Source organism: Carassius carassius, chromosome 22 (genome assembly GCF_963082965.1).
Source record: "Carassius carassius chromosome 22, fCarCar2.1, whole genome shotgun sequence".
NCBI lineage: Eukaryota > Metazoa > Chordata > Actinopteri > Cypriniformes > Cyprinidae > Carassius > Carassius carassius.
The window spans coordinates 22,310,903-22,326,768 of record NC_081776.1 but is presented as its reverse complement, the minus strand read 5'-3'; the positions used below and the strand labels follow the sequence as shown (position 1 = coordinate 22,326,768).

The following is a 15,866-nucleotide window of genomic DNA, read 5'->3' as shown; positions in this document are numbered from 1 at the left end:
CTGATGCGAACAGCTATTGGTAGCCAGTGCAAAATTATGAAGAAAGGTGTGACGTGCGCTTTCTTTGGCTCGTTTAAGACCACTCTCGCTGCTGCATCCTGGATCAGTTGCAGAGGCTTGATAGTACGTGCCGGAAGACCCGCCAAGGGAGCATAACAGTAGCCCAGTCTGGAGAAAACAAAGAGCTTGGACAAGGAGTTGTGTGGCCTGCTCTGATCGGAAGGGTCTAATCTTCCGAACTTTGTATAAGGCAAATCTGCAGGACCGGGCCAGTGCAGCAATATGGCCATTGAAACTGCACAAAACCTCAGGACGACGTGGCCATGTGTTACATGAATATGAGAAGGATTCTATTACTGCCTTCATGCAGTGTTAGCCAGCATGAATGCAGAATTTTCACTTCATTGTATATGAAAGGATGGCACGGGTCTACACGCAATGTCGCTGGATGAGATTCAGGGAATTTACCTGGAAGCTCACAGTTTTCCACAAAACCTCATTTCACCTGCCCTGAAGAGGAGCTGTGGCATTTTGCCCCCAGGAGACACAGGGAAACCCACACGGAAGGGGACAGAGAACCTCACTCTTTCTTTTTTAGCCACGGGCGTCAAACTCAGTCCCTGGAACGACGAGGCGTCGTTCACTTGCAGAACGCAAGCATTGGTCTGAACCAGAGACTTTAGGTATATTGCTGCAGAGCCAGTGGTTATCTTGTAGGCAAACATCAGTATCTTGAATCTGATGCGAACAGCTATTGGTAGCCAGTGCAAAATTATGAAGAGACGTGTGACGTGGGCTTTCTTTGGCTCGTTTAAGATCACTCTCGCTGCTGCATCCTGGATCAGTTGCAGAGGCTTGATAGTACGTGCCGGAAGACCCGCCAAGGGAGCATAACAGTAGCCCAGTCTGGAGAAAACAAAGAGCTTGGACAAGGAGTTGTGTGGCCTGCTCTGATCGGAAGGGTCTAATCTTCCGAACTTTGTATAAGGCAAATCTGCAGGACCGGGCCAGTGCAGCAATATGGCCTTTGAAACTTCACAAAACCTCAGGAGGATGTGGCCATGTGTTACATGAATATGAGAGGGATGCTATTACTGCCTTTATTCAGTGTTAGTCAGCATGAATGGAGAATTTTCACTTCATTGTATATAAAAGGATGGCACGGGTCTACACGCAATGTCGCTGGATGAGATTCAGGGAATTTACCTGGAACCTCACAGTTTTCCACAAAACATCATTTCACCTGCCCTGAAGAGGAGCTGTGGCCTTTTGCCCCCAGGAGACACAGGAAACCCACACGGAAGGGGACAGAGAACCTCACTCTTTCTTTCTAAGCCACGGGTGTCAAACTCAGTCCCTGGAAGGCCGGAGACCTGCAGAGTTTAGATTCAAGCCTGATTGAACACACCTGATCCAACTAATCATGGCCTTCAGGCTCATTTGAAAACTACATGCCTTGTGTGTTTGAGAAGGGTTGGAAGAACACTCTACAGGGCTCGGGCCCTAAAGGAATTTAGTTTGATACCCCTGGTCTAAGCGCTCTCAGTGATCAGAAAAAAAGCACCACTCTGCCCCGTGTGAGGCTCGAACTCACGACCTTCAGATTATGAGACTGACGCGCTGCCTAACTGCGCCAACGAGGCTTGTGGGCTAAAGGGCGCCCAAACAGAGAATAAGTAGCTTCTAGATCCGTGCATCCAGGTGTGGCTCCAACAGGCCATCCCTAGCCAACCAAGTGTGTCAGGATGGCCGAGCGGTCTAAGGCGCTGCGTTCAGGTCGCAGTCTCCCCTGGAGGCGTGGGTTCGAATCCCACTTCTGACAGATCTATCCTTTGGCTGCAGACAGAGACTTCAGTCTTCTGCTACGTTGAGCCAGCAGGATGTTAACTTTGACAAAACACAGCATTTGGCAAATGCTAGTATTCATTGGGCAGGCGTTGAAGACAAGGATGAGTTTTTAGACACTTTTTGAAAATGGTTAAAGCCTCAGCTGATTGAATTGAGATAGGCAAGCCGATCCACCAGCTGGGAACAGTCCAGGAAAAGGTCCTTGAGAGTGATTTTGTGCCTCTTTGGGATGGCACCACGAGGCGTCGTTCACTTGCAGAACGCAAGCATAGGTCTGAACCAGCGACTTTAGGTATATTGCTGCAGAGCCAGTGGTTATCTTTTAGGCAAACATCAGTATCTTGAATCTGATGCGAACAGCTATTGGTAGCCAGTGCAAAATTATGAAGAAAGGTGTGACGTGGGCTTTCTTTGGCTCGTTTAAGACCACTCTTGCTGCTGCATCCTGGATCAGTTGCAGAGGCTTGATAGTACGTGCCGGAAGACCCGCCAAGGTAGCATAACAGTAGCCCAGTCTGGAGAAAACAAAGAGCTTGGACAAGGAGTTGTGTGGCCTGCTCTGATCGGAAGGGTCTAATCTTCCGAACTTTGTATAAGGCAAATCTGCAGGACCGGGCCAGTGCAGCAATATGGCCTTTGAAACTTCACAAAACCTCAGGAGGATGTGGCCATGTGTTACATGAATATGAGAGGGATGCTATTACTGCCTTCATTCAGTGTTAGCCAGCATGAATGCAGAATTTTCACTTCATTGTATATAAAAGGATGGCACGGGTCTACACGCAATGTCGCTGGATGAGATTCAGGGAATTTACCTGGAACCTCACAGTTTTCCACAAAACATCATTTCACCTGCCCTGAAGAGGAGCTGTGGCCTTTTGCCCCCAGGAGACACAGGGAAACCCACACGGAAGGGGACAGAGACACTCACTCTTTCTTTCTAAGCCACGGGTGTCAAACTCAGTCCCTGGAAGGCCGGATACCTGCAGAGTTTAGATTCAAGCCTGATTGAACACACCTGATCCAACTAATCATGGCCTTCAGGCTCATTTGAAAACTACATGCCTTGTGTGTTTGAGAAGGGTTGGAAGAACACTCTACAGGGCTCGGGCCCTAAAGGAATTTAGTTTGATACCCCTGGTCTAAGCGCTCTCAGTGATCAGAAAAAAAGCACCACTCTGCCCCGTGTGAGGCTCAAACTCACGACCTTCAGATTATGAGACTGACGCGCTGCCTAACTGCGCCAACGAGGCTTGTGGGATAAAGGGCGCCCAAACAGAGAATAAGTAGCTTCTAGATCCTTGCATTCAGGTGTGGCTCCAACAGGCCATCCCTAGCCAATCAAGGGTGTCAGGATGGCCGAGCGGTCTAAGGCGCTGCGTTCAGGTCGCAGTCTCCCCTGGAGGCGTGGGTTCGAATCCCACTTCTGACAGATCTATCCTTTGGCTGCAGACAGAGACTTCAGTCTTCTGCTACGTTGAGCCAGCAGGATGTTAACTTTGACAAAACACAGCATTTGGCAAATGCTAGTATTCATTGGGCAGGCGTTGAAGACAAGGATGAGTTTTTAGACACTTTTTGAAAATGGTTAAAGCCTCCGCCTATTGAATTGAGATAGGCAAGCCGATCCACCAGCTGGGAACAGTCCAGGAAAAGGTCCTTGAGAGTGATTTTGTGCCTCTTTGGGATGGCACCACGAGGCGTCGTTCACTTGCAGAACGCAAGCATAGGTCTGAACCAGCGACTTTAGGTATATTGCTGCAGAGCCAGTGGTTATCTTTTAGGCAAACATCAGTATCTTGAATCTGATGCGAACAGCTATTGGTAGCCAGTGCAAAATTATGAAGAAAGGTGTGACGTGGGCTTTCTTTGGCTCGTTTAAGACCACTCTCGCTGCTGCATCCTGGATCAGTTGCAGAGGCTTGATAGTACGTGCCGGAAGACCCGCCAAGGGAGCATAACAGTAGCCCAGTCTGGAGAAAACAAAGAGCTTGGACAAGGAGTTGTGTGGCCTGCTCTGATCGGAAGGGTCTAATCTTCCGAACTTTGTATAAGGCAAATCTGCAGGACCGGGCCAGTGCAGCAATATGGCCATTGAAACTTCACAAAACCTCAGGACGACGTGGCCATGTGTTACATGAATATGAGAAGGATTCTATTACTGCCTTCATGCAGTGTTAGCCAGCATGAATGCAGAATTTTCACTTCATTGTATATGAAAGGATGGCACGGGTCTACACGCAATGTCGCTGGATGAGATTCAGGGAATTTACCTGGAAGCTCACAGTTTTCCACAAAACCTCATTTCACCTGCCCTGAAGAGGAGCTGTGGCATTTTGCCCCCAGGAGACACAGGGAAACCCACACGGAAGGGGACAGAGAACCTCACTCTTTTTTTCTTAGCCACGGGTGTCAAACTCAGTCCCTGGAACGACGAGGCGTCGTTCACTTGCAGAACGCAAGCATAGGTCTGAACCAGAGACTTTAGGTATATTGCTGCAGAGCCAGTGGTTATCTTGTAGGCAAACATCAGTATCTTGAATCTGATGCGAACAGCTATTGGTAGCCAGTGCAAAATTATGAAGAGAGGTGTGACGTGGGCTTTCTTTGGCTCGTTTAAGATCACTCTCGCTGCTGCATCCTGGATCAGTTGCAGAGGCTTGATAGTACGTGCCGGAAGACCCGCCAAGGGAGCATAACAGTAGCCCAGTCTGGAGAAAACAAAGAGCTTGGACAAGGAGTTGTGTGGCCTGCTCTGATCGGAAGGGTCTAATCTTCCGAACTTTGTATAAGGCAAATCTGCAGGACCGGGCCAGTGCAGCAATATGGCCTTTGAAACTTCACAAAACCTCAGGAGGATGTGGCCATGTGTTACATGAATATGAGAGGGATGCTATTACTGCCTTCATTCAGTGTTAGCCAGCATGAATGCAGAATTTTCACTTCATTGTATATAAAAGGATGGCACGGGTCTACACGCAATGTCGCTGGATGAGATTCAGGGAATTTACCTGGAACCTCACAGTTTTCCACAAAACATCATTTCACCTGCCCTGAAGAGGAGCTGTGGCCTTTTGCCCCCAGGAGACACAGGGAAACCCACACGGAAGGGGACAGAGACACTCACTCTTTCTTTCTAAGCCACGGGTGTCAAACTCAGTCCCTGGAAGGCCGGATACCTGCAGAGTTTAGATTCAAGCCTGATTGAACACACCTGATCCAACTAATCATGGCCTTCAGGCTCATTTGAAAACTACATGCCTTGTGTGTTTGAGAAGGGTTGGAACAACACTCTACAGGGCTTGGGCCCTAAAGGAATTTAGTTTGATACCCCTGGTCTAAGCGCTCTCAGTGATCAGAAAAAAAGCACCACTCTGCCCCGTGTGAGGCTCAAACTCACGACCTTCAGATTATGAGACTGACGCGCTGCCTAACTGCGCCAACGAGGCTTGTGGGATAAAGGGCGCCCAAACAGAGAATAAGTAGCTTCTAGATCCTTGCATTCAGGTGTGGCTCCAACAGGCCATCCCTAGCCAATCAAGGGTGTCAGGATGGCCGAGCGGTCTAAGGCGCTGCGTTCAGGTCGCAGTCTCCCCTGGAGGCGTGGGTTCGAATCCCACTTCTGACAGATCTATCCTTTGGCTGCAGACAGAGACTTCAGTCTTCTGCTACGTTGAGCCAGCAGGATGTTAACTTTGACAAAACACAGCATTTGGCAAATGCTAGTATTCATTGGGCAGGCGTTGAAGACAAGGATGAGTTTTTAGACACTTTTTGAAAATGGTTAAAGCCTCCGCCTATTGAATTGAGATAGGCAAGCCGATCCACCAGCTGGGAACAGTCCAGGAAAAGGTCCTTGAGAGTGATTTTGTGCCTCTTTGGGATGGCACCACGAGGCGTCGTTCACTTGCAGAACGCAAGCATAGGTCTGAACCAGCGACTTTAGGTATATTGCTGCAGAGCCAGTGGTTATCTTTTAGGCAAACATCAGTATCTTGAATCTGATGCGAACAGCTATTGGTAGCCAGTGCAAAATTATGAAGAAAGGTGTGACGTGGGCTTTCTTTGGCTCGTTTAAGACCACTCTCGCTGCTGCATCCTGGATCAGTTGCAGAGGCTTGATAGTACGTGCCGGAAGACCCGCCAAGGGAGCATAACAGTAGCCCAGTCTGGAGAAAACAAAGAGCTTGGACAAGGAGTTGTGTGGCCTGCTCTGATCGGAAGGGTCTAATCTTCCGAACTTTGTATAAGGCAAATCTGCAGGACCGGGCCAGTGCAGCAATATGGCCATTGAAACTTCACAAAACCTCAGGACGACGTGGCCATGTGTTACATGAATATGAGAAGGATTCTATTACTGCCTTCATGCAGTGTTAGCCAGCATGAATGCAGAATTTTCACTTCATTGTATATGAAAGGATGGCACGGGTCTACACGCAATGTCGCTGGATGAGATTCAGGGAATTTACCTGGAAGCTCACAGTTTTCCACAAAACCTCATTTCACCTGCCCTGAAGAGGAGCTGTGGCATTTTGCCCCCAGGAGACACAGGGAAACCCACACGGAAGGGGACAGAGAACCTCACTCTTTCTTTCTTAGCCACGGGTGTCAAACTCAGTCCCTGGAACGACGAGGCGTTGTTCACTTGCAGAACGCAAGCATAGGTCTGAACCAGAGACTTTAGGTATATTGCTGCAGAGCCAGTGGTTATCTTGTAGGCAAACATCAGTATCTTGAATCTGATGCGAACAGCTATTGGTAGCCAGTGCAAAATTATGAAGAGAGGTGTGACGTGGGCTTTCTTTGGCTCGTTTAAGATCACTCTCGCTGCTGCATCCTGGATCAGTTGCAGAGGCTTGATAGTACGTGCCGGAAGACCCGCCAAGGGAGCATAACAGTAGCCCAGTCTGGAGAAAACAAAGAGCTTGGACAAGGAGTTGTGTGGCCTGCTCTGATCGGAAGGGTCTAATCTTCCGAACTTTGTATAAGGCAAATCTGCAGGACCGGGCCAGTGCAGCAATATGGCCTTTGAAACTTCACAAAACCTCAGGAGGATGTGGCCATGTGTTACATGAATATGAGAGGGATGCTATTACTGCCTTCATTCAGTGTTAGCCAGCATGAATGCAGAATTTTCACTTCATTGTATATAAAAGGATGGCACGGGTCTACACGCAATGTCGCTGGATGAGATTCAGGGAATTTACCTGGAACCTCACAGTTTTCCACAAAACATCATTTCACCTGCCCTGAAGAGGAGCTGTGGCCTTTTGCCCCCAGGAGACACAGGGAAACCCACACGGAAGGGGACAGAGAAACTCACTCTTTCTTTCTAAGCCACGGGTGTCAAACTCAGTCCCTGGAAGGCCGGATACCTGCAGAGTTTAGATTCAAGCCTGATTGAACACACCTGATCCAGCTAATCATGGCCTTCAGGCTCATTTGAAAACTACATGCCTTGTGTGTTTGAGAAGGGTTGGAAGAACACTCTACAGGGCTCGGGCCCTAAAGGAATTTAGTTTGATACCCCTGGTCTAAGCGCTCTCAGTGATCAGAAAAAAGCACCACTCTGCCCTGTGTGAGACTCGAACTCACGACCTTCAGATTATGAGACTGACGCGCTGCCTAACTGCGCCAACGAGGCTTGTGGGCTAAAGGGCGCCCAAACAGAGAATAAGTAGCTTCTAGATCCGTGCATTCAGGTGTGGCTCCAACAGGCCATCCCTAGCCAACCAAGTGTGTCAGGATGGCCGAGCGGTCTAAGGCGCTGCGTTCAGGTCGCAGTCTCCCCTGGAGGCGTGGGTTCGAATCCCACTTCTGACAGATCTATCCTTTGGCTCCAGACAGTGACTTCAGTCTTCTGCTACGTTGAGCCAGCAGGATGTTAACTTTGACAAAACACAGCATTTGGCAAATGCTAGTATTCATTGGGCAGGCGTTGAAGACAAGGATGAGTTTTTAGACACTTTTTGAAAATGGTTAAAGCCTCCGCTGATTGAATTGAGATAGGCAAGCCGATCCACCAGCTGGGAACAGTCCAGGAAAAGGTCCTTGAGAGTGATTTTGTGCCTCTTTGGGATGGCACCACGAGGCGTCGTTCACTTGCAGAACGCAAGCATAGGTCTGAACCAGCGACTTTAGGTATATTGCTGCAGAGCCAGTGGTTATCTTTTAGGCAAACATCAGTATCTTGAATCTGATGCGAACAGCTATTGGTAGCCAGTGCAAAATTATGAAGAAAGGTGTGACGTGGGCTTTCTTTGGCTCGTTTAAGACCACTCTCGCTGCTGCATCCTGGATCAGTTGCAGAGGCTTGATAGTACGTGCCGGAAGACCCGCCAAGGGAGCATAACAGTAGCCCAGTCTGGAGAAAACAAAGAGCTTGGACAAGGAGTTGTGTGGCCTGCTCTGATCGGATGGGTCTAATCTTCCGAACTTTGTATAAGGCAAATCTGCAGGACCGGGCCAGTGCAGCAATATGGCCATTGAAACTTCACAAAACCTCAGGACGACGTGGCCATGTGTTACATGAATATGAGAAGGATTCTATTACTGCCTTCATGCAGTGTTAGCCAGCATGAATGCAGAATTTTCACTTCATTGTATATGAAAGGATGGCACGGGTCTACACGCAATGTCGCTGGATGAGATTCAGGGAATTTACCTGGAAGCTCACAGTTTTCCACAAAACCTCATTTCACCTGCCCTGAAGAGGAGCTGTGGCATTTTGCCCCCAGGAGACACAGGGAAACCCACACGGAAGGGGACAGAGAACCTCACTCTTTCTTTCTTAGCCACGGGTGTCAAACTCAGTCCCTGGAACGACGAGGCGTCGTTCACTTGCAGAACGCAAGCATAGGTCTGAACCAGCGACTTTAGGTATATTGCTGCAGAGTCAGTGGTTATCTTGTAGGCAAACATCAGTATCTTGAATCTGATGCGAACAGCTATTGGTAGCCAGTGCAAAATTATGAAGAGAGGTGTGACGTGGGCTTTCTTTGGCTCATTTAAGACCACTCTCGCTGCTGCATCCTGGATCAGTTGCAGAGGCTTGATAGTACGTGCCGGAAGACCCGCCAAGGGAGCATAACAGTAGCCCAGTCTGGAGAAAACAAAGAGCTTGGACAAGGAATTGTGTGGCCTGCTCTAAACGGAAGGGTCTAATCTTCCGAACTTTGTATAAGGCAAATCTGCAGGACCGGGCCAGTGCAGCAATATGGCCTTTGAAACTTCACAAAACCTCAGGAGGATGTGGCCATGTGTTACATGAATATGAGAGGGATGCTATTACTGCCTTTATTCAGTGTTAGTCAGCATGAATGCAGAATTTTCACTTCATTGTATATAAAAGGATGGCACGGGTCTACACGCAATGTCGCTGGATGAGATTCAGGGAATTTACCTGGAACCTCACAGTTTTCCACAAAACATCATTTCACCTGCCCTGAAGAGGAGCTGTGGCCTTTTGCCCCCAGGAGACACAGGAAACCCACACGGAAGGGGACAGAGAACCTCACTCTTTCTTTCTAAGCCACGGGTGTCAAACTCAGTCCCTGGAAGGCCGGAGACCTGCAGAGTTTAGATTCAAGCCTGATTGAACACACCTGATCCAACTAATCATGGCCTTCAGGCTCATTTGAAAACTACATGCCTTGTGTGTTTGAGAAGGGTTGGAAGAACACTCTACAGGGCTCGGGCCCTAAAGGAATTTAGTTTGATACCCCTGGTCTAAGCGCTCTCAGTGATCAGAAAAAAGCACCACTCTGCCCCGTGTGAGGCTCGAACTCACGACCTTCAGATTATGAGACTGACGCGCTGCCTAACTGCGCCAACGAGGCTTGTGGGCTAAAGGGCGCCCAAACAGAGAATAAGTAGCTTCTAGATCCGTGCATTCAGGTGTGGCTCCAACAGGCCATCCCTAGCCAACCAAGTGTGTCAGGATGGCCGAGCGGTCTAAGGCGCTGCGTTCAGGTCGCAGTCTCCCCTGGAGGTGTGGGTTCGAATCCCACTTCTGACAGATCTATCCTTTGGCTGCAGACAGAGACTTCAGTCTTCTGCTACGTTGAGCCAGCAGGGCGTTAACTTTGACAAAACACAGCATTTGGCAAATGCTAGTATTCATTGGGCAGAAGTTGAAGACAAGGATGAGTTTTTAGACACTTTTTGAAAATGGTTAAAGCCTCCGCTGATTGAATTGAGATAGGCAAGCCGATCCACCAGCTGGGAACAGTCCAGGAAAAGGTCCTTGAGAGTGATTTTGTGCCTCTTTGGGATGGCACCACGAGGCGTCGTTCACTTGCAGAACGCAAGCATAGGTCTGAACCAGCGACTTTAGGTATATTGCTGCAGAGCCAGTGGTTATCTTGTAGGCAAACATCAGTATCTTGAATCTGATGCGAACAGCTATTGGTAGCCAGTGCAAAATTATGAAGAGAGGTGTGACGTGGGCTTTCTTTGGCTCGTTGAAGACCACTCTCGCTGCTGCATCCTGGATCAGTTGCAGAGGCTTGATAGTACGTGCCGGAAGACCCGCCAAGGGAGCATAACAGTAGCCCAGTCTGGAGAAAACAAAGAGCTTGGACAAGGAGTTGTGTGGCCTGCTCTGATCGGAAGGGTCTAATCTCCCGAACGTTGTATAAGGCAAATCTGCAGGACCGGGCCAGTGCAGCAATATGGCCTTTGAAACTTCACAAAACCTCAGAACGACGTGGCCATGTGTTACATGAATATGAGAGGGATTCTATTACTGCCTTCATGCAGTGTTAGCCAGCATGAATGCAGAATTTTCACTTCATTGTATATGAAAGGATGGCACGGGTCTACACGCAATGTCGCTGGATGAGATTCAGGGAATTTACCTGGAACCTCACAGTTTTCCACAAAACCTCATTTCACCTGCCCTGAAGAGGAGCTGTGGCATTTTGCCCCCAGGAGACACAGGGAAACCCACACGGAAGGGGACAGAGAACCTCACTCTTTCTTTCTTAGCCACGGGTGTCAAACTCAGTCCCTGGAACGACGAGGCGTCGTTCACTTGCAGAACGCAAGCATAGGTCTGAACCAGCGACTTTAGGTATATTGCTGCAGAGCCAGTGGTTATCTTGTAGGCAAACATCAGTATCTTGAATCTGATGCGAACAGCTATTGGTAGCCAGTGCAAAATTATGAAGAGAGGTGTGACGTGGGCTTTCTTTGGCTCATTTAAGACCACTCTCGCTGCTGCATCCTGGATCAGTTGCAGAGGCTTGATAGTACGTGCCGGAAGACCCGCCAAGGGAGCATAACAGTAGCCCAGTCTGGAGAAAACAAAGAGCTTGGACAAGGAGTTGTGTGGCCTGCTATAAACGGAAGGGTCTAATCTTCCGAACTTTGTATAAGGCAAATCTGCAGGACCGGGCCAGTGCAGCAATATGGCCTTTGAAACTTCACAAAACCTCAGGAGGATGTGGCCATGTGTCACATGAATATGAGAGGGATGCTATTACTGCCTTTATTCAGTGTTAGTCAGCATGAATGCAGAATTTTCACTTCATTGTATATAAAAGGATGGCACGGGTCTACACGCAATGTCGCTGGATGAGATTCAGGGAATTTACCTGGAACCTCACAGTTTTCCACAAAACATCATTTCACCTGCCCTGAAGAGGAGCTGTGGCCTTTTGCCCCCAGGAGACACAGGAAACCCACACGGAAGGGGACAGAGAACCTCACTCTTTCTTTCTAAGCCACGGGTGTCAAACTCAGTCCCTGGAAGGCCGGAGACCTGCAGAGTTTAGATTCAAGCCTGATTGAACACACCTGATCCAACTAATCATGGCATTCAGGCTCATTTGAAAACTACATGCCTTGTGTGTTTGAGAAGGGTTGGAAGAACACTCTACAGGGCTCGGGCCCTAAAGGAATTTAGTTTGATACCCCTGGTCTAAGCGCTCTCAGTGATCAGAAAAAAGCACCACTCTGCCCCGTGTGAGGCTCGAACTCACGACCTTCAGATTATGAGACTGACGCGCTGCCTAACTGCGCCAACGAGGCTTGTGGGCTAAAGGGCGCCCAAACAGAGAATAAGTAGCTTCTAGATCCGTGCATTCAGGTGTGGCTCCAACAGGCCATCCCTAGCCAACCAAGTGTGTCAGGATGGCCGAGCGGTCTAAGGCGCTGCGTTCAGGTCGCAGTCTCCCCTGGAGGTGTGGGTTCGAATCCCACTTCTGACAGATCTATCCTTTGGCTGCAGACAGAGACTTCAGTCTTCTGCTACGTTGAGCCAGCAGGGCGTTAACTTTGACAAAACACAGCATTTGGCAAATGCTAGTATTCATTGGGCAGAAGTTGAAGACAAGGATGAGTTTTTAGACACTTTTTGAAAATGGTTAAAGCCTCCGCTGATTGAATTGAGATAGGCAAGCCGATCCACCAGCTGGGAACAGTCCAGGAAAAGGTCCTTGAGAGTGATTTTGTGCCTCTTTGGGATGGCACCACGAGGCGTCGTTCACTTGCAGAACGCAAGCATAGGTCTGAACCAGCGACTTTAGGTATATTGCTGCAGAGCCAGTGGTTATCTTGTAGGCAAACATCAGTATCTTGAATCTGATGCGAACAGCTATTGGTAGCCAGTGCAAAATTATGAAGAGAGGTGTGACGTGGGCTTTCTTTGGCTCGTTTAAGACCACTCTCGCTGCTGCATCCTGGATCAGTTGCAGAGGCTTGATAGTACGTGCCGGAAGACCCGCCAAGGGAGCATAACAGTAGCCCAGTCTGGAGAAAACAAAGAGCTTGGACAAGGAGTTGTGTGGCCTGCTCTGATCGGAAGGGTCTAATCTTCCGAACTTTGTATAAGGCAAATCTGCAGGACCGGGCCAGTGCAGCAATATGGCCTTTGAAACTTCACAAAACCTCAGGAGGATGTGGCCATGTGTTACATGAATATGAGAGGGATGCTATTACTGCCTTCATTCAGTGTTAGCCAGCATGAATGCAGAATTTTCACTTCATTGTATATAAAAGGATGGCACGGGTCTACACGCAATGTCGCTGGATGAGATTCAGGGAATTTACCTGGAACCTCACAGTTTTCCACAAAACATCATTTCACCTGCCCTGAAGAGGAGCTGTGGCCTTTTGCCCCCAGGAGACACAGGGAAACCCACACGGAAGGGGACAGAGACACTCACTCTTTCTTTCTAAGCCACGGGTGTCAAACTCAGTCCCTGGAAGGCCGGATACCTGCAGAGTTTAGATTCAAGCCTGATTGAACACACCTGATCCAACTAATCATGGCCTTCAGGCTCATTTGAAAACTACATGCCTTGTGTGTTTGAGAAGGGTTGGAACAACACTCTACAGGGCTCTTGCCCTAAAGGAATTTAGTTTGATACCCCTGGTCTAAGCGCTCTCAGTGATCAGAAAAAAAGCACCACTCTGCCCCGTGTGAGGCTCAAACTCACGACCTTCAGATTATGAGACTGACGCGCTGCCGAACTGCGCCAACGAGGCTTGTGGGATAAAGGGCGCCCAAACAGAGAATAAGTAGCTTCTAGATCCTTGCATTCAGGTGTGGCTCCAACAGGCCATCCCTAGCCAATCAAGGGTGTCAGGATGGCCGAGCGGTCTAAGGCGCTGCGTTCAGGTCGCAGTCTCCCCTGGAGGCGTGGGTTCGAATCCCACTTCTGACAGATCTATCCTTTGGCTGCAGACAGAGACTTCAGTCTTCTGCTACGTTGAGCCAGCAGGATGTTAACTTTGACAAAACACAGCATTTGGCAAATGCTAGTATTCATTGGGCAGGCGTTGAAGACAAGGATGAGTTTTTAGACACTTTTTGAAAATGGTTAAAGCCTCCGCCTATTGAATTGAGATAGGCAAGCCGATCCACCAGCTGGGAACAGTCCAGGAAAAGGTCCTTGAGAGTGATTTTGTGCCTCTTTGGGATGGCACCACGAGGCGTCGTTCACTTGCAGAACGCAAGCATAGGTCTGAACCAGCGACTTTAGGTATATTGCTGCAGAGCCAGTGGTTATCTTTTAGGCAAACATCAGTATCTTGAATCTGATGCGAACAGCTATTGGTAGCCAGTGCAAAATTATGAAGAAAGGTGTGACGTGGGCTTTCTTTGGCTCGTTTAAGACCACTCTCGCTGCTGCATCCTGGATCAGTTGCAGAGGCTTGATAGTACGTGCCGGAAGACCCGCCAAGGGAGCATAACAGTAGCCCAGTCTGGAGAAAACAAAGAGCTTGGACAAGGAGTTGTGTGGCCTGCTCTGATCGGAAGGGTCTAATCTTCCGAACTTTGTATAAGGCAAATCTGCAGGACCGGGCCAGTGCAGCAATATGGCCATTGAAACTTCACAAAACCTCAGGACGACGTGGCCATGTGTTACATGAATATGAGAAGGATTCTATTACTGCCTTCATGCAGTGTTAGCCAGCATGAATGCAGAATTTTCACTTCATTGTATATGAAAGGATGGCACGGGTCTACACGCAATGTCGCTGGATGAGATTCAGGGAATTTAACTGGAAGCTCACAGTTTTCCACAAAACCTCATTTCACCTGCCCTGAAGAGGAGCTGTGGCATTTTGCCCCCAGGAGACACAGGGAAACCCACACGGAAGGGGACAGAGAACCTCACTCTTTCTTTCTTAGCCACGGGTGTCAAACTCAGTCCCTGGAACGACGAGGCGTCGTTCACTTGCAGAACGCAAGCATAGGTCTGAACCAGAGACTTTAGGTATATTGCTGCAGAGCCAGTGGTTATCTTGTAGGCAAACATCAGTATCTTGAATCTGATGCGAACAGCTATTGGTAGCCAGTGCAAAATTATGAAGAGAGGTGTGACGTGGGCTTTCTTTGGCTCGTTTAAGATCACTCTCGCTGCTGCATCCTGGATCAGTTGCAGAGGCTTGATAGTACGTGCCGGAAGACCCGCCAAGGGAGCATAACAGTAGCCCAGTCTGGAGAAAACAAAGAGCTTGGACAAGGAGTTGTGTGGCCTGCTCTGATCGGAAGGGTCTAATCTTCCGAACTTTGTATAAGGCAAATCTGCAGGACCGGGCCAGTGCAGCAATATGGCCTTTGAAACTTCACAAAACCTCAGGAGGATGTGGCCATGTGTTACATGAATATGAGAGGGATGCTATTACTGCCTTCATTCAGTGTTAGCCAGCATGAATGCAGAATTTTCACTTCATTGTATATAAAAGGATGGCACGGGTCTACACGCAATGTCGCTGGATGAGATTCAGGGAATTTACCTGGAACCTCACAGTTTTCCACAAAACATCATTTCACCTGCCCTGAAGAGGAGCTGTGGCCTTTTGCCCCCAGGAGACACAGGGAAACCCACACGGAAGGGGACAGAGAAACTCACTCTTTCTTTCTAAGCCACGGGTGTCAAACTCAGTCCCTGGAAGGCCGGATACCTGCAGAGTTTAGATTCAAGCCTGATTGAACACACCTGATCCAGCTAATCAATGGCCTTCAGGCTCATTTGAAAACTACATGCCTTGTGTGTTTGAGAAGGGTTGGAAGAACACTCTACAGGGCTCGGGCCCTAAAGGAATTTAGTTTGATACCCCTGGTCTAAGCGCTCTCAGTGATCAGAAAAAAGCACCACTCTGCCCTGTGTGAGACTCGAACTCACGACCTTCAGATTATGAGACTGACGCGCTGCCTAACTGCGCCAACGAGGCTTGTGGGCTAAAGGGCGCTCAAACAGAGAATAAGTAGCTTCTAGATCCGTGCATTCAGGTGTGGCTCCAACAGGCCATCCCTAGCCAACCAAGTGTGTCAGGATGGCCGAGGGTTCTAAGGCGCTGCGTTCAGGTCGCAGTCTCCCCTGGAGGCGTGGGTTCGAATCCCACTTCTGACAGATCTATCCTTTGGCTCCAGACAGTGACTTCAGTCTTCTGCTACGTTGAGCCAGCAGGATGTTAACTTTGACAAAACACAGCATTTGGCAAATGCTAGTATTCATTGGGCAGGCGTTGAAGACAAGGATGAGTTTTTAGACACTTTTTGAAAA

At 48.9% G+C, this 15,866-nt stretch overlaps 16 non-coding genes across 16 annotated transcripts; 8 read left to right on the top strand and 8 right to left on the bottom strand.

Moving 5' to 3' along the window:
- Positions 1-1,569: 1,569 nt before the first annotated feature.
- trnam-cau (transfer RNA methionine (anticodon CAU)) lies at positions 1,570-1,643 on the bottom strand. The gene has a single exon. It is a non-coding gene; the product is annotated as a tRNA-Met (tRNA).
- Positions 1,644-1,739: 96 nt separating this feature from the next.
- trnal-cag (transfer RNA leucine (anticodon CAG)) lies at positions 1,740-1,822 on the top strand. The gene has a single exon. It is a non-coding gene; the product is annotated as a tRNA-Leu (tRNA).
- Positions 1,823-3,027: 1,205 nt separating this feature from the next.
- On the bottom strand, positions 3,028-3,101 carry trnam-cau (transfer RNA methionine (anticodon CAU)). Its single transcript has one exon. It is a non-coding gene; the product is annotated as a tRNA-Met (tRNA).
- A 96-nt stretch (positions 3,102-3,197) lies between these two features.
- On the top strand, positions 3,198-3,280 carry trnal-cag (transfer RNA leucine (anticodon CAG)). Its single transcript has one exon. It is a non-coding gene; the product is annotated as a tRNA-Leu (tRNA).
- A 1,943-nt stretch (positions 3,281-5,223) lies between these two features.
- trnam-cau (transfer RNA methionine (anticodon CAU)) lies at positions 5,224-5,297 on the bottom strand. Its single transcript has one exon. It is a non-coding gene; the product is annotated as a tRNA-Met (tRNA).
- A 96-nt stretch (positions 5,298-5,393) lies between these two features.
- On the top strand, positions 5,394-5,476 carry trnal-cag (transfer RNA leucine (anticodon CAG)). Its single transcript has one exon. It is a non-coding gene; the product is annotated as a tRNA-Leu (tRNA).
- A 1,942-nt stretch (positions 5,477-7,418) lies between these two features.
- On the bottom strand, positions 7,419-7,492 carry trnam-cau (transfer RNA methionine (anticodon CAU)). Its single transcript has one exon. It is a non-coding gene; the product is annotated as a tRNA-Met (tRNA).
- Positions 7,493-7,588: 96 nt separating this feature from the next.
- trnal-cag (transfer RNA leucine (anticodon CAG)) lies at positions 7,589-7,671 on the top strand. Its single transcript has one exon. It is a non-coding gene; the product is annotated as a tRNA-Leu (tRNA).
- Positions 7,672-9,612: 1,941 nt separating this feature from the next.
- On the bottom strand, positions 9,613-9,686 carry trnam-cau (transfer RNA methionine (anticodon CAU)). The gene has a single exon. It is a non-coding gene; the product is annotated as a tRNA-Met (tRNA).
- A 96-nt stretch (positions 9,687-9,782) lies between these two features.
- Positions 9,783-9,865, top strand: trnal-cag (transfer RNA leucine (anticodon CAG)). Its single transcript has one exon. It is a non-coding gene; the product is annotated as a tRNA-Leu (tRNA).
- A 1,941-nt stretch (positions 9,866-11,806) lies between these two features.
- On the bottom strand, positions 11,807-11,880 carry trnam-cau (transfer RNA methionine (anticodon CAU)). Its single transcript has one exon. It is a non-coding gene; the product is annotated as a tRNA-Met (tRNA).
- A 96-nt stretch (positions 11,881-11,976) lies between these two features.
- Positions 11,977-12,059, top strand: trnal-cag (transfer RNA leucine (anticodon CAG)). Its single transcript has one exon. It is a non-coding gene; the product is annotated as a tRNA-Leu (tRNA).
- A 1,205-nt stretch (positions 12,060-13,264) lies between these two features.
- Positions 13,265-13,338, bottom strand: trnam-cau (transfer RNA methionine (anticodon CAU)). The gene has a single exon. It is a non-coding gene; the product is annotated as a tRNA-Met (tRNA).
- A 96-nt stretch (positions 13,339-13,434) lies between these two features.
- trnal-cag (transfer RNA leucine (anticodon CAG)) lies at positions 13,435-13,517 on the top strand. Its single transcript has one exon. It is a non-coding gene; the product is annotated as a tRNA-Leu (tRNA).
- A 1,943-nt stretch (positions 13,518-15,460) lies between these two features.
- Positions 15,461-15,534, bottom strand: trnam-cau (transfer RNA methionine (anticodon CAU)). Its single transcript has one exon. It is a non-coding gene; the product is annotated as a tRNA-Met (tRNA).
- Positions 15,535-15,630: 96 nt separating this feature from the next.
- Positions 15,631-15,713, top strand: trnal-cag (transfer RNA leucine (anticodon CAG)). The gene has a single exon. It is a non-coding gene; the product is annotated as a tRNA-Leu (tRNA).
- The last annotated feature ends 153 nt before the right edge of the window (positions 15,714-15,866 follow it).